General features: G+C 28.5%; 1 non-coding gene across 1 annotated transcript; it reads right to left on the bottom strand.

The window, feature by feature from the left end:
- Nucleotides 1–9,218: 9,218 nt before the first annotated feature.
- Nucleotides 9,219–9,325, bottom strand: LOC115721632 (small nucleolar RNA R71). The gene has a single exon (XR_004012639.2). It is a non-coding gene; the product is annotated as a small nucleolar RNA R71 (small nucleolar RNA).
- Between the last annotated feature and the right edge of the window lie 9,740 nt (nt 9,326–19,065).

Genomic DNA, 19,065 nt, shown 5'->3' with positions numbered 1-19,065 from the left:
AAAATCACTACTCCACCCCAGAGTAATCACCATTTTATCAGAAGACTTTCTAGCACCAAGGCAAGTCTTGAAATCTGATGTGGTGTAGTCTAAGAGTTTTAAACACACCCTTATTGACTAACATATAGTTCCTCTTCTTAATCTTAAGATTTACTTGATTGTCTTCCAATGTTCCTCTCCTGGATTAATCTGATACCTACTCATTACTCCCACTCAACAGTAGTTGTCTGGTCTAAGGCATACAAAAGCATATTTGAGACCTCTCACTATTGATTTAAGAAATTCTTTCATGGCTTTATCTTTCTGGAATAGTTGAGACTTTTCCTTAGATAAATAAAATCTATGCTTAGAAGTTGTGAAGTGTTGGATATATTTTACCAGGATCTAGATTTACTAACAAGTATGTTTCATTAACATCCTAATATGAATTCTAAAACAATGAAATAAACACATATAAAGTTTAGGAAACCTTACATTGGGTGCAGCGGAATATAATGACTCCTTCCGTTCAGATATCTAGCCCTTGATTCCTTTCTGTAGCAGAGCATTATCAATATCTGAACCTAGATCTCTTTCTCTCCTTCCTTTGATGCTGATTCTCCTTCTTGTTGGATGGTTTTCCACAGTCTTACACACTATGATTGAGATACCACTCGATGTGTGTGGGACTCACTCATTCACTCAAGGATTTCGAAAATTTAGAGAAGAAAAGAGAAGGGAAGTGGTTCGGCCTATAGAGAGAAGAATAGGAGGATCAAATTTCATCTGATAGAATTCACAAAGTTCAGTGTGAATGAGAGCCACCACTATCTATTTATAGGTAACCACCTAGGTTTAAGTTAGAATTATTTGGCATTAAAATAATGAAAAAATAAATGATAAAACCCTATAAGTGTGGCCAGCCATGGGCCTTGGATAATTGGCCTCACTTATGCAATTTTGCTGTTTTATCATTCTTGCATCTTATTTTCTCAAAAATGCCAATTTTCAAATTCAACCATTTAAATGTCAATTCTAATTATTTAATAACTAAAAATTAATTATTAAATAATATTTTCATTTAATATATTTATTAATTAGACATATAAAGTCTCTTAATTAATAAATAAACCTAGAATCTCTTTTTTTTACAATTTCGCCCTTGCTTAGTGAAATTTCATAAATTAGACATAGTCTAACTTTAGAATTATAATTGATTAATTAAAATCAATTAACTGAGTCTTACAAGCAGTATGGTCTCAACTAGTATGGGGACCATGGGTCTATATATCCGAGCTTCCAATAAGCAGATCAAGAATTTATATCTTAAATTCACTGACTTATTAATTCTTCGTTGAATCCACGTATAGAACTTAGAATTACACTCTCAGTATATAGAACGCTCTATATGTTCCACGATATAGATACGTCATTAGTTATTCATTGTTATAATCCTAATGTGATCAATGATCCTCTATATAGATGATTTACTCTGTAAAGGGATTAAATTACCGTAACACCCTACAATGTATTTTATCCTTAAAACACTTAACCCTGTATAAATGATATTTCAGCTAAGTGAAATGAGATCTCCACCATTTATTTTCGTTTGGTTAAGCTCGAAGAAAATCATCCTTTACTTTCTATTCACCAGATAGAAGCTATAGATTCCATATTTATGTTAGCGCTCCCACTCAATTGTACTACCGTGTTCCCAAAATGTACGTATCACCCTGACCCAAAAGTAGGCTTAACTAACAAATCAAAGAACACGAATAACACTCTTGAGATTGAACCTAATCATATCAGGATTAAGATCATTTGATCTAGGATCAACAGGTTATATTGAATTGAACAGATATTACAGTAAATTCTAATATATCTTATCAAAGTTCAATATCGGTCCCTTCCGATGTATACTCCATACATCTGATGCTGGTAAACTTTGCCAATGTCCTGGAAAGGACATAACACTTATCCAAGGTGTAAGAATACCTATCACTGATTATACCATGTCAGTCTAAATCCAGTGTTCAGACAAATCAGGGAATAAACTTTCGAACATATAATTAAGATTATATTCCACTGTGTTGACAACACTATACGCATTAACAAATTGATGTGTTCTGGACTTAAATAGAATTCATGCATTATGTACATATAATCATGAAATAAATCATGTGAACCATGCAACATTAAATGTTATTTCTGATCTATATTAATAAGTAAATCTGATTATATTGAAATGAGTTTTATTTAGGGCATAAAACCCAACAAACTCCCACTTGCACTAATATAAAACAAAATGTGCATTTCAAATAATCTCAACACCTTGATATACAAATCAAGTGTAGTAGTAGTAAACTCCTCGTAATAGGATCTGAAAGGTTGAATTAAACACAACCTTTTCTCCACCATTACGCTTCCTTAATCACAAAATTATTGATAATGTGAAATTCCTCTCTATATGTCTACACTTTTGGGATACTGGATTCTATACCTTTGGCAACTACTTCTTGGTTATTCAGGAAGTAACACTAGTAGTTAAGGCAATTTGGAATGGTGCCACAGTTGTATAGAACTTTCCTTAGACTGAATAAGTACCTTTCCTGCAACTTTAACATTCAGTCCCTCTCTGGTAGACCTAGAGACTTCAGATAGGTTTTTCACTTCTCCAAAATCACTATTCCACCCCCAGAGTAATCACCATCTTATCAGCAGACTTTCTAGAACAAAAGCAAGTCTCGAAATCTGATGTGGTGTAGTCTAAGAGTTTTAAACACACCCTATAAACTAACATATAGTTCCTCTTCTTAATCTTAAGATTTACTTGATTGTCTTCCAATGTTCCTCTCCTGGATTTAATCTGATACCTACTCATTACTCCCACTCAACAGCAGGTGTCTGGTCTAAGCACACTAAAGCATATATGAGACCTCTCACTATTGATATAAGAAATTATTTCATGGCTTTATCTTTTCTAGAATAGTTGAGACTTTTCCTTAGATAAATAAAATCTATGCCTAGAAGTCGAGAAGCTTCTATAGATTGCCATTAGAAAGACAATGCTTCAGCATCTTACTAAAGTAAGTTGCTTGCATTAGAGTAAGTAATTACTAGGTATACCAGAAGCCATAGGTTTAGATAAACTCAAACCTATAATACTAGGAACAGGAAGTCTTGTTAAGTCCATTGAATAGACTTATTAACGAAAATTTCCTTTTATGTCCTTGTAATAGAAAAATTTAGGTTATTCCATGTGAATGGATCAAACTATAGTTCTATTGGCTTTTCTTCTTAGTTTCTTATCTCGACAATCCATTACTTGTTTAAACTTACAATGGATTTTAATCACCAGTGTCTTCCAAGTCATAAGAAGTGAAATTCCTTGAAACTCTCCCACTACGACAAGGTACCGTGAATTATGTCTAAGAAAACTAAATGGTATTAACCTCTTCGGTTGTGACAAGACAACAGAGGCAGTGGGATCATCAATTGTCAAATAAGATGATAGAACACTTTTGGAATCAAGAAATAAATATCTCCTCTATTTGCTACTTTATTTTCAGACTTAGTCACTTTCTTAGAAAAGTAGTATTTGTTTAAACAAACACTTTCTTATCTATTGACTATGGGATGGTCCAACCCTAATCACTTAGAATAGCTAACAAACCATGGTTAACAGTTCTAGCTTTTCTTAAGATTTTGATTAGGTCATCCATGAATCTAGTAATGATTTACATTAAGTATAGAACCATTGCATCATTCTGAAATTGTATTACTATAGAAGGACTTAGGCAACGACTAGTAACTAATCATCAATATGCAAATCGAAATTTCTGGGGAGATAAGTTTGGATATAATTCAAAAATCAATTGAATGATCTTTGAACTGCATATCTACTAACTATTTCTCCACCCCTATCAGTTCGCAAGATCTTTAACCACTTACCTTAATGGTTTTCACCATTGCTAGAAATTCATGAAATTTTTCAAACATTTCAAATTTCTTTGCATAAGGTATAATCTAGAGTTATCGTTTTAAGAATACAACGAAAAACTCATATCCACCCCTGAATGTACATCCATCTGCAAATGATATGAACTACTTTCAGTGGATATAGGCATATTAACTCTTTGCAGAGGTTGATCTTGTCAAAACCACTATGAACAAGATACAAATGCCATAGATTAAAAAAAATGTGGTTGTGTCTTTTTGATGGCTTAGGTTTAGTTACATCAAAGAGTTCTTAGAATAGTGCAAGTGGATCCTGGTCACAGAATACCTAACTCATATTCCATACAGTTTGAATCCATGGATAGAAAATGGTTATTAAACACTTGTGAAAGTGTAACTGTATTGTATTCTGGAATTAGAAATATAAGAAAATTTCTGTTTGGATTCTAAAATTAAAGTCAAAGACTTAAATTTATACCAAATATAATGAGTAATTCTTTCTTGGACCACCACTACTAATATAAACTCTAAGTCAGATTTGCCCATACAAGTAGGAGATTTCTAAGATTGAGGACTTATATCATTTTGGAATAGAATTTCGGGATTATAATCATATGCGTCATTTAATTTCTCAAGAGAAAAAATAGAATGACACGAAATGATTTATAGACCATTCATCCAATGATATGTTATTGAGCTAATTCAAAATGAATAAGCTAAGAGGAATTAGGATAATTTCATTTTGAAATAAGAATCCAACGATGCTTCGATTAGCGAGAGTCAAAGTAATCTTATTTATACAATCTTCTTGTTTCATATTGTAAAAATACTAGTCTAAGGTGTCATCAATTGATGAACAGCAAGATGTTGCATATACAATATTTATCTTTCGAGATCTAACACTATTATGTATGTCTAATGGTGAAAATCCATTAGCGATTTATCTCATTAGATAAACAAACCAAGTTAGACCAACAATGAAGATTCGAAATTAAACTACAATTTAATAACAGAAAATAACATGGTTCAATATAAATTCATACACAATTCAGAAATTATTAAACATATAGCAAGTAGGAATGACAAGTGAAAATACTAAAACATACAATCCTAAATAATTTCCAAGGTCTTCAACAAACTGATATCAGTGTCCCGTTTAGGCAAGAGTCAAAGCTACCATCCATTGAATAGAGTTGTCAGCTCATCTAAAATGTTAAGCATTCTAGCAACCTTTTATTCGATCAAGATTGGAATCCAGCGTTGTCCCGTTTAGGCGAGAGTCAAGGCTATTCTATCTTATGAGCTTCCACCATTGTTTCATATTTTGTAAGTCAAATACAGTCGACACCATTAGGGTGATCCATACCATATAAAACACTTACAAAGCTATTTATCTTTCGAGATTAAACGGTGCTAACTTGCTAATCAACGTTCCTCCATTAGGGAGGATTACTCACTAAAACAATAGCTATGTAAAACCAACAATGGAGATCGAATATCCTAATAATAAAGCTCATTATTTAATGAAGGTTGTATTTTCTTCTGAAACTTATTTTAATTTATTTATTTTAAATATATATATTTATTTAATTAAAATTTCCAATTTAGAATGAAAAATTCTAAATATAAATTTAATTTAATATTTATAAATTGTACTTAGATGGATATGAAAATAACATGAATTATTTCCATCTTAGTAATAATTTCCAATAAATATTTAGAAAATTATTCAATTTAAGTTGTTTCAAAATTAATATAAATTAATTTACAACTCAAATTTAATTTTCTGTAAATATATATTGCATTTCGAAAAATGAAGTGTATAAGAATACAATTTTCGAAAAGGCTTGTTAAAATAAAATAGAAATAAATTCTGGAAAAATTATCTTAATTTTATGTTGGCCCAAAATTAATAAAAATTAATTTACAACAAAAATATAATTTTCCTATTTAATTAAATATTTAAGAAAAAATTTCAAATATTTAAATATCATGATTAAGAATCAACTTAAATATTAATTTTCTATTTAATTAAATATCACTAGAAAAATAATTCAAGCAAAACAGATAATAGCTATCTAAACTTTCATTGACTAATTAATTCAATTTCTAATAATGATATATTTTAGTTCATTTATTTTAGTTAATCATTAAATGAAAAAATCATTGATTTAAGTTGGTCCAAAATTAAATAAATAATTTTCAACTTTAATCTATTTTTCAAATAAAATTCGAAATTTCTACATTAAAGAAATGCAATTTCGAAATTGTGGGAAAAAGATTAATAAAATAAAATAAAATATATGTTGAAAATTATTCAGATTTAAATTATTCTGAAATAAGATTCCAAACTTAAGATAATTTTCAACTTTAGTTAAATATAACAATAAAAAAGTATCATGATAAAAATCAACTTAGATATTGAAATTTTCAATTTAATTAAATGTATTAAATTCAAAAAATAAATAATTAAGTATAGAGAAAACTTAATTATTAATTCTAGTTTAATACTAGGAAAATATACTAAACTTAGATTGTACCAAAATTAATTATTAAACAATTAATTTCACAATCAATGATATTATCCTATTTTAATATTAAAAATAATAATTAATACTAGAAATAACTATCTAGAATATATATCATTAACTAAGTGTTTTTCTAAAATTAACTTTAAAATATTAAAATGAAAAATATTAAATGTCAAAATATTACATATTTTATAGTGTAAAAATACAAAATAAAATTAATTCTTTATAATATTTTCAAGAAATTAATGCAATATATTATTATATTGAAAATATTTTATTTAAGATTAATTTTATCTTTGTTTATAAATAATAATAGTATTTATGGCATATAGAGAAAAAGAAATAAAAAGTTAAAAAAATGCATTGTTTTTATTTAAAGAAATACAAATTAATTAAATTTTAAATAAATATTTTCATTAAAATTATTTTGATATATTTTATGTTGAAAATATTTGGTTTGGATTTAATTTTGTTTGTGTTTGATTGAGAAAATAGCATTTGTGAAAGAGTACAAAAGAAATAAAAGGGTGATAAAAATGAGCCCAAAACTATGAAAAATAGCATTTTTGAAGATAAAAAAACAAAGCCCAAGAAGGAGAGCCCATTTGGCCCAAGCCTCCTCTTCCTCTCTCCGCTGCCACGTGTCACGCGCAGAGCCCATCTGCACCTGGGCCCCACACGGACAGCACCAACAAGTGTCTTGTCCCCTCTGCCTCCTCCACGCGCGCATGGCATGCACCGGCCCCTATGGGCCATGCGTTTCGTCCACTCGCCAACCACGCAGCTGGCCTTCGTTTGGTCCGAGCCCCATCAGCCAAAAGCCACTTTCCACGTGGCTTTCTCTTCCTCTCGCCACGTGTCAAGTTGCACACCAAAGCCACCAATCCGAGCTTGACATGTGGCACTCCGGTTATAATTTTTTGTATTTACATTTTTACCCACATGCAATTTGTAATAAGTTTAATTGCGCATTAGTCTTTTTACCCTTCTATAAATAGAAGCTTAGGTTTTTAGAATTTAGTTACAGTTTTTAGAGTTTCAGACAGAAAAATCCAGAGAAAACGCTCAGTTAGTTTACCGCTTTTCTTAGTTAATTTTCTTATGGGTTTCTAAGTTCCCTTATTATTAAGGTGGACGATGAAACCTAGTGTATTTAATTAAGTATTTATTTTTTATTTTGATTCTCAGTACAATATATGCTTATGGTTTTCGCTTCTTGAAATAATTTTCTTTCATCTTCAATATCACGTATTTTTGATAGTTAGAAATTATTAATGCTTGGTTTTACATTTTATTAAAAATATTATTCTTTGATTTTTTGTATTTACAATAAATTGTTTCACATTTAATGCTTAAAAGTTATAATTTAAAGCGAAGGAAAATTTATTTTTTTATTAGAAAATAATTGGTTTGATTACTGGTTAAATTATGAGAATTAATATAAACATAAACATTTTTATATACACTTGAGTGGATTCTGAACCCTTAATAATATCTCAAATATCACTGAAAATATCTGTTACTGTCATTTTTACTGTTTAAATATTTTATTTTATTCTATTACCAAAAACCTCACCATTTTCGGTACTAGGTTAGAGTTGTAATAGCTTAGATTAAATTAGTATTTTCTTCGATTTCACGCAATTCCCATGGGTTCGACCTCGTTCTTCACAATCTCCATACTACAATAAAGATTCGTGCGCTTGCGAGTTGATAAATGTAAAACGTACCACTTTCGGTACACAACAAGTTTTTGGCGCCGTTGCAGGAGAACTGCAAGAAGAAAACTACTTTAATTCAGGTTGGTATAATTCTTCTACTAGTTATTATAGTATATATATATTATATTACGTTTCTTAATAACGAAGTAACACTTTTATATATATAAAATTATTATTATTATTATTATTATTATTATTATTATTATTACCTAAAAACGTAAACTGTTATATATATATAATTTATTATATATTATTATATTATATTATATTATTATATACATTACTTAACTATTAAAAAAAAGCATATTATTATCATAATTATATATAATAAAGTATATATTATTAATTATAATTAATATTAATATTTATATTTCTGTCAAATATATACATATTATTTATTTCTCGTAATATTTTAAATTTAGTTTTTATTTCCCGTTATATACATATTATTTATTTCCCGCTATATTTTTAAATTCAGTCTTTATTTTACGCACTTATATGGTAGGCACCGCCTCCTAATTTTTCCTATTATTTTAATTTTTGTGATACTTGGTGTATGATTCGCTGGAAACGAAATTCTAAAAATCGTTTGGTAAAAAGAAAATTATTGTGGGTTGAAATTAAAAGTGAAAATACTGACATCATGGAACTAAATCAAGTAAATGTGGAAGAAAAAACTCTTATTGATCATTTTTCTCTCATTTCTGCCAATCCACCATCATGCATTATTTTTCCTGAAACAAATGCTACACATTTTGAGCTGAAACCTTCCATAATTCAACTTTTGCCATCTTTTTATAGGTTAGGTAAAAAGGATCCATACATGCATGTGAAAGATTTTTTAGAAATTCGCTCTACTTTTAGATTTCAAAATTTTTCTGATGAGTCTGTTAGCCTTAGACTTTTTCCATTCTCATTAAAAGATAAGTCTAAAGCCTGGTTAAATTCACTCACAGCCCGATCTATTTCTACTTGGGATGAATTGATTAATAAATTTTTGTCCAAATTTTTTCCAATGTCTAAAACGGATAATATTAGGAGAGAAATCTCCAAATTTTATCAGAAAGATCACGAAGAATTTTATGAATGTTGGGAAAGATTTAAAGATTTATTGCTAAAATATCCACACCACGGTTTTGAGAATTGGAGATTGGTAAAATACTTTTATGATGGATTATCTCCCTCAAACCGACAAATGGTACAATCAATGCACACTGGAAAATTTTTGCAATTTAGAGGGGATGAGGCTTGGGAGTCTCTTGAGAATCTTTCTGTAAATTCTCAACAGTGGAATTGCCAAGATCCTAGATCGAAAGCTTCCAACACACCTAAGAGAGGTGGAATTTACGATGTCAAAGATGACGTAGATTTAAAAACATCATTAGCAAATCTAACTATGAGAGTTGAAGCTATGTCATTAAGTCAATCCAGGAATACTCCTATCCATAGGAATGAATTTTGTTCTCTATGTTATAGTACAAGTCATACTACCCAGTTATGTCCATCATTGCCTATATACCAAGAAGCATGTTCTGAAGAAGCGAATGCTCTTCAAACTTATGGGAATTCGTTTGATAGCCCATTTGCTCAGTCCTACAATCCAAATTGGAAAAATCATCCAAATTTTTCTTGGAGACAGAATCAGCCTCCAATGAACCAAGGGGACCAATACAACTCACCCAGTCAGAGTCATGCCCACCATAATATGCCATATCCTCAACAACAAAGAAAATCATCTTTAGAGGATACCCTACAACAGTTCATGCAAACAACTTTACAAGATTTACACACAAGTTCTCAATCCATGTTAAGGCTTGAGACACAAATTGGTCAACTTGCTACTCTTGTAGCTGAAAGGGAAAAGGGAGCACTTCCCAGTCAACCCATTCCTAATCTGAAGAGTCAGTACGAGGTAAGTACATCTAGACCTATTGAAGAAGCTACTTCAATTTCTATCCTTAGGTCTGGAAAAATTATTGAAAAACCTGATTACATATCTCAACCTGATGCTAAAATGAACACTGACTCGTTAAAAGAAAATGAAAAGAGTTAGCTTGAAAGCGCACACTCACATTCCAAAGACTCGGTTAAAAAAATGAGTCAAACTTTGTCGTTCATTCCAAAAGCTCCATTCCCACAGAGATTGATCCCAATCAAAAGAGGTAGTCAGTATGGTGACATCTTAGAGGTATTCAAGCAAGTAAATATAAATATCCCTTTCTTAGATGTCATTAAGCAAATACCTGCCTACTCAAATTTTTTAAAGATCTGTGTACTGCAAAAAGAAACACCAATGTTCCGAAAAAGTTAGCAGATCAATCTGTGAAAATTCCTAGAGAATCACAATCACTCCCTAGACCACAAACGTTATTTCGACCTCCTAATTGGGACATTCCTTTTGATCCCGGTAAGTTACGTTCTAAATGGACTGGTCCATTTTCTATTCGTACTGTTTTACGGAGCTGTTGAAATTGAAAATTCTAAATCTGGTAATGTATTCAAAGTCAATGGACAACGGTTGAAACCATTTTTAGAATTAACACCACCTGAAGTGGAGGAAACACTCCTTCACGATCCAATTTACCAAGGTTAGTGAATTCTTTCACTACTGGTCCTATCTTTAATTGCTTTCTTTAATTTTTAGTATTTTATTTTATTTTCGTTATTTGTTTTTTTATATAGAAAATCAACATCTATCACTGTGCATATTCTCTGTTTTTTCGGTTCTCATATCATCTTCTTATCATATACATCTTTAGACATTGAGAACACTGTCTCATTTTAGTTGGGGGTACTGAGTATATTCTTGAGTTAAGTTCGATAAATTTCTTACCTTTTTGAAAATTTTAAGTCAAATTCTGGTGCTAATTATGTGAATAAATAAATATTGTGTTAGACTAGTTTATACTATATTTAGTTACTTAGATAGTAATTCCAGTAAAATTGTACAAACCAAACATATGATTTGATTATTTTTAACACATTTAATTGAGAAAAATCTTAAGTTAAAAGCTTTCATTTTTTGTGAGAAGTGAGAATTGAGAAAACGACTTTTTGAACATATATTGATGTTCTGAATTGGTAAAATTAATTTTTTTTTAAATTTGAAAATATGACAATTACTAGAGAGATACTTTTTTTGTTTTTTTTTTTTTTAGAATTGAGCCTAATTGTAAATTTATTATCTTTATATTTTCTTATCACATGTTGCCTCTTGTAAAAAATAAAATAAAATAAAAGAGTAAAAAATATATATATTGTGGATATTGCCCTTCAAAAAAATACATATATATCATATAAAGAGCAATATCTTACATACTATATAGTGAAAATTACATCAAATATGGGATTTTGTAAAAAAGTTACAAAAATATGGCATTTATAAGTTTGCCACTCTTCTATGGCATTTTTTCACATTTAAGACTTTTTATGGTATTTGATATACCATATTTTTGTAAACTTATTATCTATACTCATATTTTATGTTTTTGTTTCTAACTTAATTAATTTTATTTTTTTTTTAGTTTATTTTACATTTACATTTTAGGGTTTCTTTTTATTTAGAAAATTTACACCAAATACTAACACTTTTTTTTTTTAAAACATTACATTTATAATTTCAGTTGCTGACTTTTTTTTTTCTTTCTTTCTCTTCTCTCTCTCTAATTTTCTTTTTTATTTTTTTTTTAATTTATTTTTGAGTCTCTATTTTCTTTTTCAAAGTTTTTTTCTCAAACTAATTTTTTCCTCTTTATATGTATAAATATATATAATAAGTGTACATTTTTATATCTCAATTTTTTTTTTAGAAATTAAACTTATTTTTTATTTAAACTACTATTTATTTTTTTTGTTAAAAACTAATTATTATATTAAAAACAACAGAAAAAAAAAATCAGTTTCATCAACATCATCATGAAAAAAAATTATAAAAAATCATAATCTGAAAAGAATACAAACTTTAAAAACTAGTTTCATCAACATTGAAAGAAATTAATAATTTCATTAAAAGAATAAAAAAAAAATTTCATCAACAAGATAATGAAAAAAAAAATTACAATCTAAAAACGATACTAACTTTAAAACCAGTTTCATCAATATTAAAAGAAACTGATTATTTCATTAAAATAGGAAAAAAAAAATAGTTTCATCAATAACATAATGAAAAATACACAATGCGTAATAACTAAACTTTTACAAACGATACTAAATTTAAAAACCAGTTTTGAACATATAAATATTATATCAATACCTAATAATCAAACTTCTAACTTCATTTTTTATTTTGGCATTTAATTTTTATTTTCTTGCTCAAAAAATAGAATTGATTTAAACATACATTATGTAGCAAATATAACAAAGAAACAGAAAATTAAAGAAACAAAAATGCTATAAAAATCATAAAAGAATAACAAAAAAAAAAACAGTAGAATGTGAGAAACCAGTTAGTAAAACAAACAAATAAAAATCAGTTTCTTAAAATATTCAAATAAAAAATTGAAACTTTAAACTCAATTGTGAACAACAATAAAAAAATCAGTTATGAAAACTAGTTATTTAAAAAAAAAAACAGCTATGAAAATAATATGTGTGTCAGAAACTGATTATTTAAAATAAAATAAAAATTTTTGTTCAAATATCATACAATAATAAAACTAGTTTTATACAAACTAAACAAAATACAATAATATCATAAAAATAGAGCAACCCTATTATAGAATAGTTAAAACCTATGAAACCAGTTTCGACCTGTGAAACCAGTTTTGACGCTATAAAAAATCATAACAAAATATAAATATTAATTATAAAGTTAACTGAAACCAGTTTCATCAGACAATCAAATAAAAAAAAATACACACACAAAAATACAAAAAAAAAAAAAAAACTATTCACAAATATAATCAAAACAACACACCATGTATACCAATATTAAAAACAAAATATAAGTGTAAGTTTCAAACCTAGTAACAAAATAATAAAAAAGTAACTTAAAATAAAAAATTTGTAATAACATAATGAAACTATTTTTTTATTCTTTTAATGAAATTATTAGTTTCTTTCAATGTTGATGAAACTAATTTTTAAAGTTTGTATTATTTTTAGATTATATTTTTTATATTGTTTTTTTTCAAGATGATGTTGATGAAACTGGTTTTTTTTTTTCTGCTGCTTTTAATGAAATAATTAGTTTTTAACAAAAAAATAAAGAAAAAAAATAAACAGTAGTTTGAATAAAAAACAAGTTTAATTTATGTAAAAAAAAAAAAGTAACATCTACAGTTGAGATCATTTTTTATTTATTTTAGTGTTTTATTTTTTAAAAAAAGAAAAATAAAATAAAAAGAAACACAAATTTAAAGTTTTTTATGGCATTCCTTATGACTTTTTCCCATATTTGTAAGTTTATTTTAAAAAAAATGTCATATTTAGGGTGATTAAATTTTTATGACATATATATCAAAACACATCTTTATTTTCCCATATTTTTGTAAATAGCCCTACTATATATATATATAAAAAAAAAATCAAAAAGAGCAACATTTCTCTATCAGCGTAGCTTGGTCAAAATTCAAAAGATACCAAAGAAAATTTTGCTACAGTAAATAGTTATTGTGGATATTGCCCTTAAAAAAATACATATATATCATATAAAGAGCAATATCTTAGTTTTAATCATTTAGCAAAGTAAAAAAATATATATATCGGTAAAAATATATATATGCATATATAATATATATATATAGAAAAAAAATATATAATATATTATCATCAATCAAAAGAAACTTTGCTATAGTTTATTTTTCATAAATATTAGTCACCAAATACAAAAAAAAAAACAAAAAAACAAAAAAACAAAAAAAAACAAACAAACAAAACAAAAAAAATCGTTGTTTATTTCTTTATTTTGGCTCTAGGTACTGTAATGAAATCCCGAAAGTTAACTTGTCATTTGAATTTCAAAATATTTTTGGTTAGCCTATCTATGGTTCAATATTTTTGATTAATTTATAATAAATTGAATTAAAGTATATTATTAGAAATTGAATTAATTCGTCAAAGGAAAATCTAGATAGATGATATTTTTGCTTGAAGTATTTTTCTAGTGTTTTTAATTAAATAGAAAATTAATATTTAAGTTGATTTTCTTCATCATACTTAAATATTTGAAATTTTTCTTATATATTCAATTAAATAGGAAAATTATATTTTTTGTTGTAAATTAATTTTATTAATTAATTTTGGGCCAACATTAAATTAGAATAATTTTTCCAGGATTAATTTTTTATTTTAACATGCATTTTCGAAAATTGTGTCCTAGATTACTTTAATTTTTCAAAATGCAATATATATATATTTATAGAAAATAAAATTTGAGTTGTAAATTAATTTAAATTAATTTTGTAACAACTTAAATTGAATATTTTTCTAAATATTTATTGCAAATTATTACTAAGATGGAAGAAATACATTTTATTTTCATATCCATCTAAGTAAAATTTATAAATATTAAATTAAAATTTATATTTAGAATTTTTCATTCTAAATTGGAAATTTTAAATAAATATATATTTAAAATAAATAAATTAAATAAAGAGAATCAAAGAAAATACAACTCACTTTAAATAATGAGCTTGATTATTATTAAGATATTCGATCTCCATTGTTGGTCTTACAAAAGTTAAATGTTTTCAATATAACCTCGAGACGCTAGACTTCGTCCCCCTATGGATGGTTATTCGTTGAACGCATTTAACACCGTAAGATTTCATCTGATAAGTGTCTTGTGAGTTTTTGTCTCTATTTAGACTCTCCCCTACGGTCACTACTTAGAGATAAACTCATAAAACATGAAACAATGGTGGAAGCTCATAAAATGAGAATAACCTTGACTCTCGCCTACCGGGACAACGTTGGATTCTTATTTTGATCGAATAAAAGGTTGCTAGAATAGTTTCTATTTTAGATGAGCTGACAACTCTATTCAATAAATGATACTTTGACTCTCGCCCTCTTTTAGGGACCTTTGTATCAGTTTGTTGAAAACCTTGGAAATTATTTAGGATTGTATGTTTTAGTATTTTCACTAGTCATTCCTACTTGCTATATGTTTATAATTTCTGAATTGTGTATGAATTTATATTGAACCATGTTATTTTCTGTTATTAAGTTGTAGTTTAATTTCGAATCTTCATTGTTGGTCTAACATGTTTGTTTTTCTAATGAGATAAATCCCTAATGGATTTTCACCATTAGACATACATAATAGTGTTAGATCTCGAAAGATAAATATTGTAAATACAACATCTAGCTGTTCATCAATTGATGACACCTTAGACTAGTATTTTTACAATATGAAACAAGAAGATTGTATAAATAAGATTACTTTGACTCTCGTTAATCGAAGCATCGTTGGATTCTTATTTATAAACGAAATTATCCTAATTCCTCTTAGCTTATTCATTTCGAATTCGCTCAATAATATATCATTGGATGAATGGTCTATAATCATTTCATGTCATTATATTTTCTCTTAAGAAATTAAATGACGCATATGATTATAATCCCGAAATTCTATTCCCAATTGATATAAATCCTCAATCTTAGAAATCTCCTACTTGTATGGGCAAATCTGACTTAAAGTTTGTACTAGTAGTGCTGGTCCAAGACAGAATTACTCATTATATTTGGTATAAATTTAAGTCTTTGACTTTAATTTTAGATTCCAAATAGAAATTTTCTTATATTTCTAATTCCAGAATACAATACAGTTACACTTTCTCAAGTGTTTAATATCCATCTTCTATTAATGGATTAAAACTGTATGGAATATGAGTTAGGTATTCTGTGACCAGGATCCACTTGCAGTATTCTAAGAACTCTTTGATGTAACTAAACCTATGTCATCAATAGACACTACCACATTTTTTTAATCTATGGCATTTGTATCTTGTTCATAGTGGATTTAACAAGATCAATCTCTGCAAAGAGTTAATATGCCTATATCCACTGAAAGTAGTTCATCACATTCGCAGATAAATGTACATTCAGGGGTGGATATGAGTTTTTCACTGTATTCTTAAAACGATAACTCTAGATTATACCTTTTAGCAAGAAATTTGAAATGTTTAAAAATTTCATTAATTTCTAGCAATGGTTAAAACCATTAAGGTAAGTGGTTAAAGATCTTGCGAACTGATAGGGGTGGAGAAATAGTTAGTAGATATGCAGTTCAAAGATCATTAATTTGATTTTTGAATTATATCCTAACTTACCTCCCCAGAAATTTCGAGTTGTATGTTGATGATTAGTTACTAGTCGTTGCCTAATTCCTTCTATGGTAATACAATTTCAGAATGATGTAATGGTTGTATACTTAATGTAAATCATTACTAGACTCATGGATGACCTAATCACAATCTTAAGAAAAGCTAGAACTGTTAACCATGGTTTGTTAGCTATTCTAAGTGATTAGGGGTGGACCATCCCATTGTCAATAGATAAGAAAGTGTTTGTTCAAACAAATACTACTTTTCTAAGATGATGACTAAGTCTGAAAACAAGTAGTAAATAAAGGAGATATTTTTCTTGATTCCAAAAGTGTTCTACCATCTTATATAACATATGATGATACCACTGCCTCTGTTGTCTTGTCACAACCGAAGAGATCAATACCATTTAGTTTTCTTCGACATAATTCACGGTACCTTGTCGTAGTGGGAGAGTTTCTAGGAACTCACCTTCTTATGACTTGGGAGACACTAGTGATTAAAATCCATTGTGAGTTTAAACAAGTAATGGATTGTCAAGATAAGAAACTAAGAAGAAAGCCAATAGAACTATGGTTTAATCCATTCACATGGAGTAACCTAAAGTTTTCTATTACAAGGACATAAAAGGAAATTTTCGTTTATAAGTCTATTCAATGGACTTAACAAACTTCCTGTTCCTAGTATTATAGGTTTGAGTTTATCTAAACCTATGGCTTGTGGTATACCTGGTAATTACTTACTCTAATGCAAGCAACTTACTTTAGTAAGATGCTGAAGCATTTTCTTTCTAATGGCAATCTATAAAAGCTTCACAACTTCTTAGGTATAGATTTTATTTATCTAAGGAAAAGTTTCAACTATTCCAGAAAAGATAAAGCCATGAAAGAATTTCTTAAATCAACAGTGAGAGGTCTTAGATATGCTTTTGTATGCCTTAGACCAGACACCTACTGTTGAGTGGGAGTCATGAGTAGGTATCAGATTAATCCAGGAGAAGAACATTGGAAGACAATCAAGTAAATCCTAAGATTAAGAAGAGGAACTATATGTTAGTCTATAAGAGTGTGTTTAAAACTCTTAGACTACACCATATCAGATTTCGAAATTTGCCGTTGTGCTAGTAAATCTTTCTTATAAGATGGTGATTACTCTGGGGGTGGAATAGTGATTTTGGAGAAGTGTAAAAACCTATCTGAAGTCTCTAGGTCTACCAGAAAGGGATTGAATGTTAAAGCTGCAGGAAAGGTACTTATTCAGTCTAAGGAAAGTTCTATACATCTTTGGCACCATTCCAAATTGCCTTAAACTACTAGTGTTAATTTCTTGATTAACCAAAAGTAGTTGCCAAAGGTATAGAATCCAGTATCCCAAGAGAGTAGACATATAGAGAGGAATTTCACATTATCAATGATTTTGTGATTAAGGAAGAGTAATGGTGGAGAAAAGGTTGTGGTTAATTCAACCTTTCAGATCCTATTACGAGGAGTTTACTACTACTACACTTGATTTGTATATCAAGGTGTTAAGATTATTTGAAACGCACTTTTTGTTTTATATTAGTGCAAGTGGGAGTTTGTTGGGTTTTATGCCCTAAATAAATCTCATTTCAATATAATCAGATTTACTTATTAATATAGATCAGAAATAACATTTAATGTTGCATGGTTCACATGATTTATTTCATGATTATATGTACATAATGTATGAATTCATCTGAAACCCTTTTCACATACTTGATCCTGTTTATTGTGCTGTCAACACATTGGAAAGTAAACATGACTATGTGAATAAAGTTTCCTAGATTTATCAGACACAAGGTTTTACTGATATGATAATCTACAACAAGAGTTTACTTGCATTTGGAGAAATGCTATGTTCTTTCCAGAGCATTGGTTAAAGTAAAGCTCAGGTTGGATGCATGGAGTATGCATCGGAAGGGACCGATATTGAACTTTGACTTAGATTTATTAAACTTACCGTAATATCTATTCAAGTCAATATCTCCTAGTTGATCCTAGATCAAATGATATTAATCCTGATATGATTAGGCTCAATCTTGAAAGGCTATTCGTGTTCTTTGATTTGTTAGTTAAGCCTACTTTTAGGTCAGGGTGAAACGTACATTTTGAGAACACGATAGTGCAATTGAGTGGGAGCGCTATCATAAACATGGAATTTATAGCTTCTATCTGGCGAATAGTAAGCAAAGGATGATCTCCTTCGAGCTTGACCAAACGAACATAAATGGTGGAGTACTCATTTCACATAAGCTGAAATATCATTTATACGGGGTCAAGTGTTTTAAGGAATAAATACATTGTAGGGTGTAACGGTAATTTAATCCCTTTACAGTGTAGATCATTCATATAGAGGATCATTGATCAAATTAGGATTATAACAATGGATAACTAATGATGTGTCTATATGGTGGAACATATAGAGCATTCTATATACTGAGAGTGCAATTCTAAGTTCTATGCGTGGATTCAACGAAGAATTAATAAGTTAGTGAATTTTAGTGCTAAATTCTTGATCTACTTATTGGAAGCTCGGTTATATAGACCCATGGTCCCCGCACTAGTTGAGATAATATTGCTTGTAAGACTC

Source organism: Cannabis sativa, chromosome 9, assembly GCF_029168945.1.
Source record: "Cannabis sativa cultivar Pink pepper isolate KNU-18-1 chromosome 9, ASM2916894v1, whole genome shotgun sequence".
Classification (NCBI taxonomy): domain Eukaryota; kingdom Viridiplantae; phylum Streptophyta; class Magnoliopsida; order Rosales; family Cannabaceae; genus Cannabis; species Cannabis sativa.
This window is presented reverse-complemented; position numbering and strand designations above follow the sequence as displayed.